Genomic DNA, 19,701 nt, shown 5'->3' with positions numbered 1-19,701 from the left:
GAGCTGACTCATTTGTAAAGACCCTAATGCTGGGAAATATCAAAGGCAAAAGGAGAAGGGGATGACAGAGGATGAGATGGTTGGATGGCATCACCAACTCAATGGACATGAGTTTGAGTAAACTCTGGGAGTTGGCAATGGACAGGGAGGCCTGGCGTGCTCCAGTCCATGGGGTCGCAAAGAGTAGGATCCGACTGAGCAACTGAACTGAGCAGAACTAAACTGAAACTATGGAAGAGGTAACGAAGATAATGGCTACCTCCTTCAAAAGTTCCCATGCACACACTGCTACAGTAAATGCCCCAAACCCTGCAGCAGGCCACCACTAACCCATGCCTCCACAGGAGACTCCTGAACATTCATGGGCAAATCTGGGTCAGTCTCTTGTGGGGTTACTTCTCCTTTCTCCTGGGTCCTGGTGAGCACAAGGTTCTGTTTGTGCCCTCCACAAACATGACTGAGCAACTGAACTGACTGACTGACTGATCTAAATTAAAAAGAAAATAACTGAATCAACAAAGCAACAGAAGCAATTAATGAGTTCATCAGAGATTGCTAGATTTGAACCTATCAGTTCAGTTCACTTCAGTCGCTCAGTTGTGTCCCACTCTTTGTGACCCCAAGGACTGTAGGACTCCAGGCTCTGAATGTTGAGTTTTAAGCCAACATTTTCACTCAATTATTTCCTACACTAGCAAAATAAATTCATTTTTCTCAGCATTAACAAACAATAAACAATGCCTAGGATCTAACTGGGGATTCCCTGGTGGCTCAGTGGTAAAGAATCCACCTGCCAATGCAGGAGACATGGGTTCAATCCCTGGGTCAGTAAGATCCCCTGAAGGAGGAAATGTCAACTCACTCCAGTATTCCTGCATAGAAAATCCTATGGACAGAAGAGGCTGACAGTCTATAGTCCATGGGCTTGCAAAGAGTCAAACACAACTGAAAACACATACATCCACAGGAACTGACTTACTGCATGGTAAACAGGGCCTCTGCAAACAAGAGCTAACCGCTAAAAAGGCACATAGTGGATAATCAGAAATAAATTAAAAGCTGTTTATTTTCTTGGATGAGATGGCATACTATAAAATGCCCAATTCTCTCAAATTAATCTACAAATGTCATTCAATCCCAAATCAAATTTCAGTTATATATATATATATATATATATATATTTTGTATAATTCCATAAGTTTACTTGAAATCATTCTTCTGTTGAAGAACAATTCAAGGAACAACTCAACGCATCTTAAAAAGAAGGGAACCAGCCCTACCAAATATTAAGTAATTCTATAAAGCAAAGGAAGTACAACAGTGTAGAGTTGGCATTGTTGTTCTTATTCTTTATTTGCTAACTCATATCTGATCCTTTTGTGATGCCATGGACTGTTGCCCACCAGATGTCTCTGTAAGAACAGACAGATGGAAAAAATGGAAGAAATTAATTACTTACAGATAGAGTCATTTGTATTTGGGACTAAATGTAAAATACATGTTTTATCTTCTTCAAATCAATTAAAAAAAGGTGGGGCAGTAGGTGAATGGAATAACTGTGGGACATCCGGATAATGGAATATTATTCATTGCTACAAGGAAATGAGCTCTCAAGCCATTAAAAGCATGGAAGAATCTTAAAAACATCTTATTAACTGAGAGAAGCCAATCTGAAGAGGTTAAAAACTGTATAATTCAAATTCTGGAAGAGGCAAGACTATTTAGACAGTACAAATATCAGTAGCTCCCAGGGGCGGGGGAGTGGAAAAAGGGCTGATATCTACATGTGGATCATAAAGAATTTTTAGGGCAATGGAAATATTCAGTATGATAACATAATGATGAATACATGTATATACTTGGATATATTTGTCCAAATCCACAAATACAACACCAACAATGAACTGTAATGTAAATTATGGATTTAGGATAATTATGATGTTTCAGTGTAGGTTCATCAGTTGTAACTGATGCACCACCCTAGTGAAGTTGATAATCAGGGAGATTGTGCTTTTGGGGTCAGGGGATATTTGGGGCAATCTCTGAACATTCCCCCAGATTTTGCTATAGACCTAAAACTGTTATTAAAAAGTAGTCATAAAACAAACAAACAAAAAACCCCCAAAGTATTGGCACCAACTGCAAATGAGTGGCACTAATAAATTTTATGGCACTACTCAGATATAATCACTATGATTATCCTAGCATATTTTCTAACAGATTTTTCCCTACATGTAAATATTTTACATACACATATGCACAAAACTTCAAAAGTTCAACCAAAAAAAAAAAAAGCTGATCTATGTGACTACCACAGAATTGGTGGTGGTTTAGTTGCAAGTCATGTCTGACTCTCGTGATCCCATGAACTGTAGCCTTCCAGACTCCTCTGTCCATAAGATTCTCCAGGTGAGAATACTGGAGTGAGTTGCCATTTCCTTCTCAAGAGGATCTTCCCAGCCCAGGAATCAAAGCAGGGTCTCCTGCATTGCAGGCAGATTCTTTACTGACTGAGCTATGAGGAAAGCCCTACCACAAAAAATAAGGATTGATATTAAAAAAAAAGTCCATGAACAAAGTTTAATTTTCAGAACTGGAGGAAATATTTTCAGTGTTTAAATTAGACAAGATATTCGCATCTACAGTTTTCAAGACAAGATACCTGTATCTACAATTTTCAAGGCACTTCTGCAAATCATAAGAAAAAGAGCAGTAGGATAGAACAGGCAATTTATAGGAGAAAAAACCCAAGGTTGTTAAGCACATGTTCTAATTCATTAGTAATTAGAGACATTAAAATAAAATAATGTAAAATACACTATCATGTACCTTTTAGGCTGGAAGAATTAGTGAGCTCTATATTTGCAGCTCTGAAGTTGAATGATTCTATGATGAACTATAAGACTTTCTAGAACTAACACCAAAGAAAGACGTCCTTTTCATCTTAGGGAGCTGGAATGCAAAAGTAGGAATTGAAGAGATACCTGGAGTAACAGGCAAGTTTGGCCTTGGAGTACAAAATGAGTTAGCGCAAAGGCAAACAGAGTTTTGCCAAGAGAATGCACTGGTCATTGTAAACACCCTCTTCCAACAACACAAGAGACGACTCTACACATGGACATCACCAGATGGTAAATACCAAAATCAGATTGAATATATTCTTTCCAGCCAAAGACAGAGAAGCTCTATACAGTCAGCAAAAACTAGGTATAGGGAGTCTGCCTGCCTGCCTTTTGATTGTGACCCATGTACTCCTTCTTGAAAAGTTCAGCCTGCCAGAGCACCACTGTGTTCATTTAGTATGCACTCAGCAAATCTGCTTGGGAAAATTTTACATTTATCCACAAGGGACATGTACAAGGAAGTGTCCATAAAAAAACAAAGGGTGTAGGTGGCAATCTAGGATTCTTTCATTGAGATGGTAGAAAGGAATATGGTAGCTGCCTACTGAAATATTTTGCAGAGATGTGTGGTTTGACTACTTGTTTTGTAAACAGTCTTACTGCAACTTAGCCATACCCATTTGCGTACATATTGTCAATGATTGCTTTTAAGACAGGGTTGTAATGCGACAAAGACCATATGACACACAGAACTGCAAATATTTACACTATCTCGCTCTTTCAATTCATCCCATTATTAGCCATTAATCTTACTGGTTATTTACTTACAGTTGACATAAATTATTGAGGATCATTCTCCTGCTTTATACAGTGAAGTACAAAAGTTAGTAAAAGTTTGTAAAAGCTGACATGTTTTGAACATTTATTTGTGTTGACATTATACTAAGAGCTTTATAATTTTTACTCAATGAATGCTCAAAACTCCATGTTACACATGAAAAAACAGATACAACAAGGTTAAGGACACTGCCCTAAGTTTAAAAAGCTAATGCAGGGGAAAGAGGATTAGCATTGAAGTACTTTGAGAAACACCCTAGAGAAGGCAGTGGTTACCCACTCCAGTATTTTTGCCTGGAGGATCCTATGGTTACAAGAGCCTGGTGGTCTACAGTCCATGGGGTCACAAAGAGTTGGACACGACTGAACGACTGAGCCTGCACACACTTTGAGAAACCACATTCAACTTCTGAACTACAAGGTGAGACATTTTCCTTAGGGGTAAAATGAATGGTGAAAAAGAACATATAGCAACAGATTAAACAGCTGTCAGTATCACCACCACACAGCAGGCTATGTTCTGTTTGCAGCCCCCAGAATAGTTTAACAAAGGGCACTGAAAGTAACTTTTTCAAAATATGTCTCATTAGGAGCTACCCCTGGAAAAGTCAAATAATCCTCCTATTTAGGTTTCCAACAGTAGATTCCACCTTGGCAAGAGCAACTACACTGTAATTTCCAAGTCTGGAGCAGGAATATACTGAAACAACAGATGCTACTACTGGGGTCCACTATTATATACAAAATATACAAGAGCATGAAGGTTATATGTGCTGAAAGAGACCTGAATCATTGCTCAGCCCAAAGCCTTTGTTTACTAGATGAGGAAACTGAAGTTCCAACAGGGTAAGAGAACTGCTCAGATTTCACTTTCATAGTGCAAAAGCTAGAAACAGAAAAAAGTATCCCAATGTTCATTCTCTTGATGAAGTTATAAGGGAATGAAGACTGGGGACGTTGTTCAGTGGCTAAGTCGTGTTTGACTCTTTGTGACCCTATGGGCTGTAGCATGCCAGGCTACCATGTCCTCTGTTATACCCTGGAATTTTCTCAAATGCCTGACCACTGACTTGATGATGCTATCTAACCATCTCACCCTCATGGATACATATATATTGACATTGCTGCTGCTGCTGCTAAGTTGCTTCAGTTGTGCCTGACTCTGTGCGACCCCATAGACGGCAGCCCACCAGGCTCCCCCGTCTCTGGGATTCTCCAGGCAAGAACACTGGAGTGGGTTGCCATTTCCTTCCCCAATGCATGAAAGTGAAAAGTGAAAGTGAAGTCGCTCAGTCGTGTCCGACTCTCAGCGACCCCATGGACTGCTGCCCACCAGGCTCCTTGGTCCATGGGATTCTCCAGGCAAGAGTACTGGAGTGGGGTGTCATTGCCTTCTCTGATATATTGACATTATATGTATATAAAACAAATAGCTAATATAGTCACTGAAACATAACATATTAGACACTCAACAAATGCATCCCTTCTTCTTTCTCACTCTTTCTTTTTTTTTGGATTCTCTCTTCTTATCCAAGGTGGCACATCAGTTACTCTCTACTGTAGAAAGATAGACTAAAATCACTTAACACAATTTCAGACTCTATGATATCTATTTCTTTGGGAAGATACAAGTTCACTGGAGTGTCCTGAAACCATAAATAGTTAGATATTCAATGAAGATACCTCGAAAATATAAAATAAACCCCACAGAATTGACAAAGCAAATACAGGTCATATACAATTACACAGCCCAATTTATAAATGGTATGCTGCTGCTGCTAAGTCGCTTCATTCGTGTCCGACTCTGTGCGACCCCATAGATGGCAGCCCACTAAGCTCCCCCGTCCTTGGGATTCTCCAGGCAAGAACACTGGAGTGGGTTGCCATTTCCTTCTCCAATACATGAAAGTGAAAAGTGAAAGTGAAGTCGTTCAGTCATGTCCAACTCTTTGCGACCCCATGGACTGCAGCCTACCAGGCTCCTCCGTCCATGGGATTTTCCAGGCAAGAGTACTGGAGTACAAACCATGTTTAAAATGGCTTTCTTTTATAATTCTTGCATAGATACAAAAAGTGGCATATTATTCACTTATTTTCCAAGATCATGCTGATAATTTGTTTAAACTACTAAATTGAGTTGTTTAGTGTTTCTGATGCTTGAACAGGTTGCTAGCATGCAAACAGTAGGTAATCAGATAAATTGTATGTCATGGCCTATTATATGTTTGTATCTGATATCTACTTTATTCTCTCTGATACTTGTCAAAGTCCTCACAGCTAATGCTTCTCTTCAAGTCCCTGTACAAATAAATTATTATTATAGAATAACATATTTAATTTCATATGAGCTTAAGAAAATTATTTTAAAGGCTATTTCAATAAAATAAAATTACCCATCCATGTAATATTTTAAATTCTTTAAAAAATTTTTAAATTAACTGGCACTTTAACTATTTAATATTACTTGAAAATTTGGGCTTATTAAAGAGGTAATCCCAGCCCCTGATGCTGGGAAAGACTGAAGGCAAAAGGTGAAGAGGGCAAAAGAGAATGAGATGGTTAGAAAGCATCACCAACTCAATGAACATTAATTTGAGTAAACTCCGGTAGATAGTGGAGTTCAGGAAAGCCTGGCATGCTGCAGTCCAAGGAGTCACAAATGTTGTCCAATTAACATGCTGATAAAGTTGTCCAATTAACAACATAGTCGTTAATTGTGGCTAGTAATAAAACATGTTTCTTAAGCTAGAAACCTCCTCTATTTTCCTTTCCCTGTGTTTATTTTCTCTGTCAACGGTGCCCCATATATCTGAAGTGAATTCTGGGAGAAAGTTGTTTTCTAGAATTTTCTATATTAGGAATGGTCAATCATGTAAAATGCTACATAGAACTCTGTGACACAATGAAGGTCATAGCAACAGGTCTAAAAGATCAGAACACTAAAAACGAGGCAAAAGGAAAAAAAAAAAATGGAGAACTTCTGCAAGCCTACTTTGTGTCCATGGCGAGAAGGTTATCCTTTATGGATCTATTTTTTCATCTGTAAAGAAAAGTTGTTGCTTAGTCACTAAGTTGTGTCTAACTCTTTTGCCACCTCCATGGACTGTAGCCCACCAGGCTCTTCTGTCCATAGGATTTCCCAGGCAAGAATACTGGAGTGGGTTGACATTTCCTTCTCCAAGTGATTTTCCCGACCCAGGAATCTAACATGCATTGGCAAGTGGATTCTTTATCACTGAGCCTCCAGGGACGCCCCACAAAGGAAAGTAAAGGAATTAAAATTGACAATTTCAGGGATCCCTTTTGGCTCTAAAAATCTCTGACTCTCCATTGGAAAAAAAATCAAACCATCATTAGATTACATATTTATAGGTTACAGCAAGTGCATTAGTCCACAGAGCATATGTTTTACTGTTAATCAGTCCTTAATCAAGTCCTCAACTCTTTTGAGTATATGTGTAATAAAACTAAGTTAAATATTCATATATCTTGATTCTGTGTGAAATTTTTACTCTCATCTATTTTTAATTTTTATAACATATAAGCAAAGATTTTTCTCTTTTGACAGATCACTTGCTCTTTATCCAGTCTGTGGGGAGAGATTAAAGTGAATACATAGGAGACATTTTAACTACCAAGTTAAAGGTAGGGGCAAGCAAAGTGCCTAAATAATATTCCCACTGATCTGCTCCCAGCCAAGTTGTTCAAGCTTCTCGGAAATTATAATTCAACATTGGGTACGTATATAGTAGACTGAAATGGCACTCCTCCCAAAGATATCAGATCCTAATCTCTGGGAACAGTACATGTTACCTTATTTGGGAAAATAAAAAATAGTCTTTTCAGATGTGATTATGTTAAATATCTTGAGTTGTGGACAGCATCTTGGATTATCTGGATGGGCCCTAAATGCCATAACGAGTGTCCTTGTAGTAAGAGAGAAGTAGCCTAAATTTCACAGGCAAAAGAGAAGAAGGTGAAGACAGAAGCAGAAATTGGAGTAATATGACCAAAATCTGGCAAAAGCAAGAAATTGATTTTCCTTTAAATTTTGCAGACACAGAGTGATTTTGAGCTCAGTGATACTTATTTTGGACTTCTGGCTTACAAAACTGCAAGAAAAAAAAAAGCTCTATTGTTTTAAGCCACCAAGTTTGTGGTAATTTGTTATAGCAGCACAGGAAACTAAAACAGATTTTGGTACTGGGAAGTGAGATGTTACTGTATCAAACAGTTAAAAATGCAGACAAAGCTTCAGAAGTGGGTAGAGAGCAGATGATAGAAATGATAGAAGAAAAAAAAAAAAAAAGCGGTGGACCTGACTGAAAAATCCACATGCTCTAAATAAATTATTGATAGAAATATGGATGTTAAAGACTTTGCCAATGAGAGCTCAGGAGGAAGTGAAGAACACAGTAGAAAAAGAATGTATCATGTTACAGAATACACATATCATCACAGAAAGAACAATGTTGTTAAGGTGGTGTTATTGAGGGTCCAGAAGAAAATAAGGAAAATGTTACTGTAAACTTGAGGAAAAGAGGAGAAATTTGTTATATTGTGGTCAAAAATCTAACTGAATTGAGTCCTACAGTTGTGTGGAAAGCAGAACTTTTAAGAGATAAGCTTGGATATTTAGGGGAACAGATTTTCAAGCAAACTGTTGATTATGCATCCTTGCTGCTTCTTGGTGCTCATGTGAAAACATGGTAAAAAGGTAGTTTGAAGAAAGAACTGTTGAGGAAAAAGTAACCATCACCTTCTGATACTGAAAGTTCTGAACCTATAAAGACTGCAGAAGATGGTAAAATTAGTACATTCCCTTTTAGGAAAGCATGTTCTAGAGGGAACACAATTCATTCAATCAGTGATGCTATCTCATGATTTCATCCTCTGCCGCTCCCTTCTCTTTTGCCTTCAATCTTTCCCAGCATCAGGATCTTTTCCAATGATTCGGCTCTTCACAACAGGTGGTCAAAGTACTGGAGCTACAGCTTTAGCATCAATTTTTTCAATTATTATTCAGGGTTAGTTTCCTTCAGGATTCATTGATTTCATCTCCTTGTAGTCCAAGAGACACTCAAGAGTCTTCTCTAGCACCTCAGTTTGAAAGCATCCATTCTTTGGCACTCAGCCTTCTTAATGGCTGAACTCTCACATCCATACATGACTACTGGAAAAACCATAGCTTCGACTACATGGACCTCTGTTGGCAAAGTTATGTCTCTGATTTTTAATATGCTGTCTAAGTTTGTCATAGTTTTCCTTCCAAGGAGCAAGCCCCTTTTAATTTCATGGCTACAGTCACCATCTGCAGTGATTCTGGAGCCCAAGAAAATAAAATCTGTTACTGCTTACAATTTTTCCCCATCTATTTGCCATGAAGTGATAGGACCAGATGCCATGATCTTAGTTTTCTGAATGTTGAGTTTCAAGCCAGCTTTTTCATCTTCATCAAGAGGCTCTTTAGTTCATTTTCTACCATAAGAGTGCTAACATCTGCATATTTGAAGTTGTTGATATTTCTCCCAGCAATCTTGATTACAGCTTGTGTTTCATCCAGCCTGGCATTTCACATATAAAGGTGACAATATACAGCTTTGTGGTACTCCTTTTCCAATTTTGAACCAGTCAGTTGTTTCATGTAAGGTTCTGCTGCTTCTTGACCTGCATACAGGTTTCTCAGGAGACAAGCAAGGTGGTTTGGAACTCTCGTCTCTTTAATAATTTTCTATAGTTTGTTGTGATCCATACAATCAAAGGCTTTTGCACAGTCAATGAAGCAGAAGTAGATGTTTTGATGGAATTCCCTTGCTTTATCCATGATCCAATGGATGTTGGGAATTTGAACTATGGTTCCTCTGCCTCTTTAAATGATCTGGAAGTTTTCAGTTCATGTACTGCTGAAGCCTAGTTTAAAGGATTTTGAGCATAACCTCACTAGCATGTGAAATGAGTACAACTGTATAGTAGTCTGAACATTCTTTGGCATTGCCCTTCTTTGGAATTAGAATAAAAATTGACCTTTTCCAGTCCTGTGGCTACTGCTGAGATTTGCAAATTGGCTGACTATTGAGCGCAATACTTTAACAGCATCATCTTTAAGGATTTTAAATAGCTCAGCTGTGATTCCATCACCTTTGCTAGCTTTGTGCAGAATAATGTTTCTTAAGGCCCACTTGATACTCCAGGATGTTTGGCTCTAAGTGAGTGAACACACCATCGTGGTTACGTGGATCATTAAGACCTTTTAAAAATAGTTCTTCTGTGTATTCCTGCCACTTCTTATTAATCTCTTCTGGTTCTGTTAGGATCTTATTGTTTTTGTCCTTTATTGTGCCCAAACTGGTTGATAACTCCCAACTTTCTTGATGAGATCTCTACTCTTTCCCATTTCCATAATTTCTATTTCTTTGCATTGTTCATTCAAGAAGGCTTTCTTGACTCTCCTTGCTATTCTCTCACACTCTACATTCAGTTGGGTATATCTTTCCCTTCTTTCTTGCCTTTCCCTTCTTTTCTTTTCATGGATATTTGTAAGGTCTCCAAGACAACCACTTTGCCTTCTTGCATTTCTTTTCCTTTGGGATGGTTTTGGTCACTGCCTCTTGTACAGTCTTAGGAATCTCTTCAGGCACTCTGTCTATTAGATCTACTTCCTTGAATTTACTTATAACCTCCACAGTATAATAAGGAAATTGATTTAGGTCATACCTGAATAGCCTAGTGGTTTCTCCTACTTTCTTCAATTTAAGCCTGAATTTTTTAGTAAGGAGATCATGATTTGAGCCGTAGTCAGCTCTAGGGTCTGTTTTTCCTGCCTATATAAAGCTTCTCCATCTTCAGCTGCAAAGAACATAAATCAATTTGATTTTGGTATTGACCATTTGGTGATGTTCATGTGTAGAGTCATATCTTAGATTGTTTGAAAAGGGTGTTTGCTATGATCAGAGTATTCTTTTCACAAAACTGTTAGCCTTTGCCCTGCTCCATCTTGTACTCCAAGCCCAAACTTGCCTGTTCTTCCAGGTATCTCTTGACTTTCTATTCTGCATTTCATCCCCATGGACATCATTTTTTGGTGTCAGTTCTAGAAGGTGTTGTGGGTCTTCCTAGAACCAGTCAAGTTCAGCTTCTTCTGCATCAGTGGTCAGGGCACAGACTTGGATTACTGTGATGTTGAATGGTTTGCCTGGGAAATGAACTGAGATCATTCTGTCGTTTTTAAGATTGCACCCAAGTACTGTATTTCAGACTCTTCTGATGATTATAAGGGCTATTCCATTTCTTCTAAAGGATTCTTGCCCATAGTAGTAGATACAATGGTCATGTGAATTAAAATCATCTATTCCTGTCCATTTTAGTTCATCGATTTCTACAATGTTGATGTTTAATTTTGCCATTTCCTGCTTGACCATGTCCAATTCACTCTGATTCATAGACCTAACATTCAGGTTCCTACACAATATTGTTCTTTACTGTACTAGACTTTACTATCCCCACCAGATCCATCCATAACTGAGTGTCATTTCTGCTCTGGCCTAGCCACTTCATTCTTCCCACAGCCATTAGTAACTGCTCTCCAGCTCAGTGGTAATGGATCTGCCTGCCAGTGCTGGAGATGCAGGAGGCTCCGGCTCCACCCCGGGGTCAGGAAGATCCCCTGGATGAGGAAACGTCAACCCACCCCAGTATTCTTACCTGGAAAATCCCATTGACAGAGCAGTTTGGTGGGCTACAGTCCATAGGGTTGCTAAGAGGACAAGAATGAGTGACTGAGCATGCACTTCCCGTGTATCACATTGGACACCCTCAGACTTGGAGACTCATCTTCCAGTTTCATATTTTTTGCCTTTTTATACTGTCCATGGGGTTCTCCATGCAAGAATACAGGAGTAGGTTTCCATTTCCTCATTCAGTAGACCAAGTTTTGTCAGAACTCTTCACTATGGCCTGTCTGTTTTGGGTGGCTCTGCACAGCATGGCTCATAACTTCCCTGAGCTACACAAGTCGCTTCCACAGGACAGGCTGTGATCCATGAAGGAGCAAGCTTTCCCTAGTGGTGAAGAAATCAGGCATGGACCCACTGAGACATCTCAACAAAAGCCAGGAAGAGAGATGTGATTATCTTGGAAAGATCTGTTGTGAACCTTCTTTCCTAATGGTGTTAATTCTCATAGCATATATAGGAGGCCTTCATGCGAATGTCATATCAGCAGGAACACTACAAGTTTGGCCTGATCAGGGCAGAGACAAGATGAAGCAAAAAAAGACTGTCAAAATTCTAAAACTCTACTGGCATGAAACAGGTTTATCAAATCATTCTGCTGCAAATGCACTATACTTCAAGAAAAGAAAGACTGTGAGAGGAGAGACTTGAGCTGTTGGGCAGACTGAGAGCCACAGAGGATTTACTTCTAGGCCTTGAAACCTAGTGAAATTTTCCCAACTGAATTTTGAAATTGCTTGAAACTGATGACATCTTTTTAAAACAAATACAATATTATAAAGTAACTAACATCCAATTAAAATAAATAAATTTATATTTAAAAAAATAAAAAAAAAGTTCTTCCTTTTGGAACAGGAGTGGCTATAACTGCTGTACTGTATGTGTCCCACTACTGTATTGTGGAAATAGATAACTTGTTTTCTAGCTTCAGTGGTCTGCAGATGGGGAAAAATTTTATCTCATGATGACTCATACCCAGAGTCTCCCCCATCCTGACTGAATTATTTAGATGACATTTGAGACTGTGGAGCCAATGAAAATGTGATGATTTTTAGACTTGAGTTGATACTCTGATCGGTTGAGATCTCGGGGGATGTTGTGATGGAATGAAAGCATTCTGCAAGAGGGATACATGTGACTCATTGGAAGCCATATCATAAACTGTGGAAGGATAAAAAAATGCTCTCTTCAAAATATCAGGCCCTAATCCCTGGACTCTGTAAATGTTACCGTATTTGAGAGAAAGTCTGTGCAGATGTAACTAAAATAAGAATGGTGTGCCCTAAATGCAATACTGATACTGCTAAGTCGCTTCAGTCGTGTCCGACTCTGTGCGACCCCACAGACGGCAGCCCACCAGGCTCCCTGTCCCTGGGCTTCTCCAGGCAAGAACACTGGAGTGGGGTGCCATTTCATTCTCCAATGCATGAAAGTGAAAAGTGAAGTTGCTCAGTTGTGTCCGACTCTGTGCGACCCCATAGACGGCAGCCCACCAGGCTCCCCGTCCCTGGGCTTCTCCAGGCAAGAACACTGGAGTGGGGTGCCATTTCATTCTCCAATGCATGAAAGTGAAAAGTGAAGTTGCTCAGTCGTGTCCGACTCTTCAGGACCCCATGGACTACAGCCTACCAGGCTCCTCCGCCCATGGGATTTTCCAGGCAAGAGTACTGGAGTGAGGTGCCATTGCCTTACTAAGTGCCCTTAAAACAGAATAGCAAAGAAATTTCACTACAGAAAGAGAATTAGGTGATGTGATGAAAAAGTAGAGAGATTTTAAAATTGGAGTGATGTGACAAAAAACAATGAATGCTGTAAGTCACTAGACTAGAAGAAACAAGGAAGAGTCTCTTTTAGAGCTTCTGGAGAGTGTACAGTGCTGTCAACACTTTGATTTCAGCCCAGTGATACATAATTAAAACTTCTGGCCTGCAAAACTGTGAGATAATACATTTCTATTGTTTTAAGCCACCAAGTTTGTGACAATTTGTTACAACAGGCATAAGAAACTAGTAGAATGCATAAAGATTCAAGTGATTCAATCAGGTTAGACAGATAATACATGCAAATTTCCAATCCCTCAGTTCAGCTCAGTTCAGTTCAGTTGCTCAGTCATGTCCAAATCTTTGTGACCCCATGGATGGTAGCACACCAGGCTTCTCTGTCCATCAGCAACATCTGGAGCTTACTCAAACTCATGTCCATTGAGTTGGTGATGCCATCCAACCATCTCACCCTCTGTCATCCCCTTCTCCTCCTGCCTTCGATCTTTCCCAGCATGAGGGTCTTTTCAAATGAGTCAGCTCTTCACATCAGGTGGCCAAAGTATTGGGAGTTTGTGTTTCAACATCAGTCCTTCCATTGAACATTCAGGACTGATTTCCTTTAGGATGGACTGGTAGGACCTCCTTGCAGTTCAAGTGATTCTCTAGAGTCTTCTCCAATACCACAGTTCAAATGCATCAATTCTTTGGTGCTCAGCTTTCTTTATAATCCAACTATCACATCCATACATGGCTGTGAAAAGAAGAGAAGTGAAAAGCAAAGAAGAAAAGGAAAGATATACCCATTGGAATGCAGAGTTCCAAAGAATAGCAAGGAGAGACAAGAAAGCCTTCCTCAGCAGTCAATACAAAGAAATAGAGGAAAACAACAGACTGGGAAAGACTAGAGATCTCTTTAAGAAAATTAGACATGCCAAGGGAATATTTAATGCAACGATGGGTTCAATAAAGGACAGAAATTATATGGACCTAACAGAAGCAGAAGATATTAAGAAAAGGTGGCAAGAATACACACAAGAACTATACAAAAAAGATCTTCACAACCCAGATAATCATGATGGTATGATCACTCACCTAGAGTCAGACGTCCTGGAATGTGAAGTCAAGGGGGCCTTAGGAAGCATCACTACAACCAAAGCTAGTGAAGTGATGGAATTCCAGTTGAGCTATTTCAAATCCTAAAAGATGATGCTGTGAAAGTGCTTCACTCAATATGTCAGCACATTTGGAAAACTCAGCAGTGGCCACAGGACTGGAAAAGGTCAGTTTTCATTTCAATCTCAAAGAAAGGCAATGTCAAAGAATGCTCAAACTACTGCACAATCGCACTCATCTCATACGCAAAGAGTTGGACACAATTGAGTGACTGAACTGAACTGAACAGACGCTAGTAAAGTAAAGCTCAAAATTCTCCAAGCCAGGCTTTAGCAATATGTGAACCGTGAACTTCCAGATGTTCAAGCTGGTTTTACAAAGGCAGAGGAACCAGAGATTAAATTCCGACATTCGCTGGATCACTGAAAAAGCAAGAGAGTTCCAGAAAAACATCTATTTCTGTTTTATTGACTATGTCAAAGCCTTTGACTGTGTGGATCACAATAAGCTGTGGAAAATACTGAAAGAGATGGGCATACCAGACCATCTGACCTGCCTCTTGAGAAATCTTTATGCAGGTCAGGAAGCAGCAGTTAGAACTGGACATGGAACAACAGACTGGTTCCAAATAGGAAAAGGAGTCCATCAAGGCTGCGTATTGTCACCCTGCTTATTTAACTTATATGCAGAATACATCATGAGAAACGCTGGGCTGGATGAAGCACAAGGTGGAGTCAAGATTGCTGGAAGAAATATCAATAACCTCAGATATGGAGATGACACCACTCTTATGGCAGAAAGTGAAGAAGAACTAAAGAGCCTCTTGATGAAAGTGAAAGAGTGGCGGGAGCTGCGTGAGGAACTCTGCCCGTGGCAAAGGTCATGAGGAAGGAGGCTCGGCATATGCAAAGGCGGGATCGAGCCTCAGGAGACCCCCTGTTCCCGAGCATCTACCCCCAAAACCAGAGTCTGCCTACTTTACTGCTTTAAGCTCTCACCTACACCTCTGACTTTACGGGGGGCTGTCCCCCCACCACCTCTCTCGGAGAAGGAATTAACTTACAGCTCCAGTTAATAAAAATTCCTGGGCGTGACAAGAATGTTTCAACTTACAAACTCCTCTGAAGGTTCTCTAGTCTGCCTGAACAGTTTCGCCCGGCCACATGTGATTGTTCACAGCCTCCCAACCGTGAGAGGCACGAGATGTTTTAAACTTTCTAAAGACAGATTCTTTTGGGAAGTTAGAAATTATTAGTATAGTGGGTTGACTAGGAATTATATTGGTGAAGGGTTTTTCATTTGTTGGGCCAATGTTTGGTGCCAAATCTCCATATTCCCTGCCCTTATAATGAATATACCTAGCTAATAGGAGAAATAAGTATTAACCTTTAAGATTAATCATGTTAAACCTTAGGCTAAGTAAATTCCTTTCTTAATTGTAACGCACTAAACTCCCACCCTATAGGAATGCAACTTTATCTGGTACCTTCGGAGGGTGGCGCCTGGTTTAAGAAAAAACATCCCTGGAAAATAGGTTTTCTGGTTAACTGACCGTTATCAGAAAGAAAGGGTCATAAATGTCAGCAGGCCTCATGGCCAGAAGATGATGTAAAGCCACCTAAGACCTTTTGTATACACTTATATGAAGCACCTGATTTTGATAAAGGTCAGGACTGCTGACCCCCACGTGACTTTGAAATTTCCATTTGTCTCTATGTGTAACAAAAGGTATATAAGCAAACCTGAAAAATAAATAAATCGGATCAGTTTCTGGAAAGACTGGTCTCCTCATGTCGTTCTTTTTCTCACTTTCTGGCTGAATTCCCATCTGGAGCGTGGATGTTCACCAAGCCTACTAATTTTGCCTGGGCTTCTAAGATCTGACTGGGGAGGCCTTAGTGTCTCCTCTCCTTCGGGAGAACGGGAGGACACCTGTGGCCTATGTAGGTGGTGCAAACCTCTTTTCTCGAGGTTTTATTGGTATTCCACGTAAACCAAGTTATTCAGCTTCCTTTTCTCCACTTATTTTCCTACTACACGATTTCTTTCTAATCTCCCTCCATATCTTTAATTAAGCAATTAATTCCTCAGACGCCGACTCCATCCCTGCTTCAAATTCCCTGGATCCACCAGGGCTGGACCCCGGCAAAAGAGGAGAGTGAAAAAGTTGACTTAAAGCTCAAAATTGAGAAAACTAAGATCATAGCATGTGGTCCCATTACTTCATGGCAAATAGATGGGGAAACAGTAGAAACAGTGTCAGACTTTATTTTGGGGGGCTCCACCATTATTGCAGATGGTGACTGCAAATGGTGACAGCAGCCATGAAATTAAAAGACACTTACTCCTTGGAAAGAAAGTTATGACCAACCTGGACAGCATATTAAAAAGCTGGGACATTATTTTGCCAATGGTGGTCCATCTAGTCAAGGTTATGGTTTTTCCAGTAGTCATGTATGGATGTGAGAGTTGGACTATAAGAAAGCTGAGCACCAAAGAATTGATGCATTTGAACTGTGGTGTTGGAGAAGACACTTAAGAGTCCCTTGGAGAGCAAGGAGATCCAACCAGCCCATCCTAAAGGAAATGATTCCTGAATATTCATTGGAAGGACTGATGCTGAAGCTGAAACTCCAATACTTTGGCCACTGATACAAAGAGCTGACACATTTGAAAAGACCTTGATACTGGGAAAGATTGAAGGTGGGAGGAAAAGGACAGAGGACAAGATGGTTGGATGACATCTCCGACTCAATAGACATGAGTGAGTAAACTCCGGGAGTTGGTGATGGACAGGGCAGCCTGGCATGCTACAGTCCATGGTGCTGCAAAGAGTCGGATACAACTGAGTGACTGAACTAAATTGAACAATTTTTAATAAAACAAAGTGACCTGTTAGTAAACAGTATTTCTATCCTTCAAACCAGAAGTTTCATCTTTTTTGTATAACTGTTGTTCTTTTTATTTCCCCGTATTACAGTACCTCTTAGTAGCATATAGTCTCAGTTGTCCAAGTATGAAGCTTAAAAATAATTTATTATTGATTTCTTCCAAGCCTCTACTATCCTAAAGAAAGGAATCTGCTCCTTATATCCGTTACAACAACTCTGTGCCAAAAACACTCACATGTGTGCTCAGACACATAGAAATATGCATGCTGCCTCTCCTTTACATTTCAACACTATCATCATCCAAACCTTTATCATCACTTTTCTGTGAACTCGGACATAAGGCCACTGCTTGATGGCTTCTCCTCATGATAGACTACAGTTTATGCTACTGTTAGCTGAAGCCCATACAGCCAGCTATGTTTATTTTACTTAGTGATCTGAAGACTTCAGTGATGCCCTTCTGCTTATAAACTGAAGGTTAAACCTTTTGGTCACATATTTGAGATCCTCTACCATGAACTGCCTCTCCCAATTTCATCTCTTGTAACAGTTCCTGAAATATAGGTGACACTGTACTAGATTTCATGACACTTGAGTTCAACCAGAATTTATTTCATGTTTCTTTGCACTTTCTTAAGTCACTTCCTCTGATTAAATGTACCAATCTTCTCCTTTAACCTTTGGAAATGTCTTCATTGTTTAAGACATACTTTAGATGTCACATTCTCCATGAAAATTTTCCAAATTTTATTTATGTAAAAGAATAGTACTCCATTGGCATGAATTGGTTTTTAATTATTCTTGCTTCTGTAATAGCTGCTTGTATAATTGTTTTATCTCCTTTAATGGATTATCACCTCTTTTAGGACAAGCACCAGCCTTAATCACTTTATATTCCATCAATGAGTGTAATGGCTTGCACAAAAACCTTAATAAATATTTGTTGAGTAAATTAGTTGTATGAGTAAGTGAGCAAACTTGAAGAAGGCTGGAACTTTGTATCAGCAGCCAGTGTTTATGAGTCTCAAATGCAGTAAGACATTATAAGCATAAGTATGATTGCATGTTGATACATTACATATAGCATACATATATACACACTCATGTACATATGTATTTGTATATACATCCACACACATATTTCTATATATTAACATATGCATGCACATATGCATGCAAACATAGACATATATAGTTTTAAAGTCAGATGCATTGAAGAAGATCAGATTTTTTAGAACTTAAATATTAAAAGTAACATATTATATATAAATAATGTTACATTTAAAAAAATTAATTTTGATCATAGTCTGAAAATATATACATACCTTTAAGACAGTTTATTCCCTTTCGGATAGTCTCTTTTAGACACATGTAGAGAACCACACCAAAGACATTAGAAATTGAGAATACACTGCTCTATGTCCCTGAATTCTCACTTGCTCTTGATTAGGGATAGGGCTGATGTATTAATATTAATCACAATTTTCCCTCTCCTTGTGGAAAGTGCAGTATTCGTAGCAAATAATGATGTATCACGGAGGTAAGTGAAGTTGAAACAAAATGTATAGAGCCCATTATGACAGTAATAGTCCAGACAGACAATGCAGTTTTGATATAATAAACATCAAGAGATTGTTGTTGTTTTGTGTCACAGCAAATGTGAAGTCCCCATTCTGTAGCTGGCCTCATAGACTTGTTTATCCCCTTTGCCATTTTACCATTCAGTTTACTATGTAGTGATTGTTTGACACGATGAAAAACAGAAAATCTTCCATTGAGCAACATCATGCTGTCACCTAGCTCTTTCCAGCGAGAAGATAGGATGCAACAAGGTTATTAAATGAAGTAACACTGTTATATATTGGAATACGGTGAATATATAGAATTTTTTTCTCAGCTCTTCGGCATCACAAAATCTCAGCCTTCGACCCTAGAAGAATGGTTTTTGTATATGACTCACTTTTTGGAGAGTTCTGTCCTATATCCTCTTGCCTGCTTCAAAAAAGATGACTTAAAGCAATAAAACAGGATATGAGAGAGGGCAAGTATGCATCATAATTAAGTAAAGCAAGAAATATTGAAATAGAAAACAGATCAAGTTTACCCTTATTTTGAGTTTCTATTTCACAGAGATGCAAAATAATTTGACATTCTTTAATATGAAAATGGACAGTAAACTGTTCATTCCTAGACCAAATCTCCTAAGGCCTGTGGAATTTTGTAACCATAAGGTGTTTACATGCTTTACCGGTCCAATCCGAAACTGACGCTTTGATCCCTCAGGAAGCATCCATTAGCATTATAAAGCAGCCAGGCTCCAAAACATTCTCTGACATAAATTGTATCAATGTTTTCTTAGGTCAGCCTTGTAAAGCAATAGAAATAAAGACACAAATAAACAAATAGGGCATAATCAGACTTAAGCTTTTGTACAACAAAGGAAACCATAAAAAAATGAAAAGACAACCTATAGAATGTGAGAAAATATTTGCAAATGATGAGACTGACAGAATTTTATCTCGAA

Source organism: Oryx dammah, unplaced genomic scaffold (assembly GCF_014754425.2).
Source record: "Oryx dammah isolate SB20612 unplaced genomic scaffold, SCBI_Odam_1.1 HiC_scaffold_11077, whole genome shotgun sequence".
Taxonomy (NCBI): domain Eukaryota; kingdom Metazoa; phylum Chordata; class Mammalia; order Artiodactyla; family Bovidae; genus Oryx; species Oryx dammah.
The sequence above is the reverse complement of the archived record's forward strand: the minus strand, read 5'-3'. Positions refer to the sequence as shown.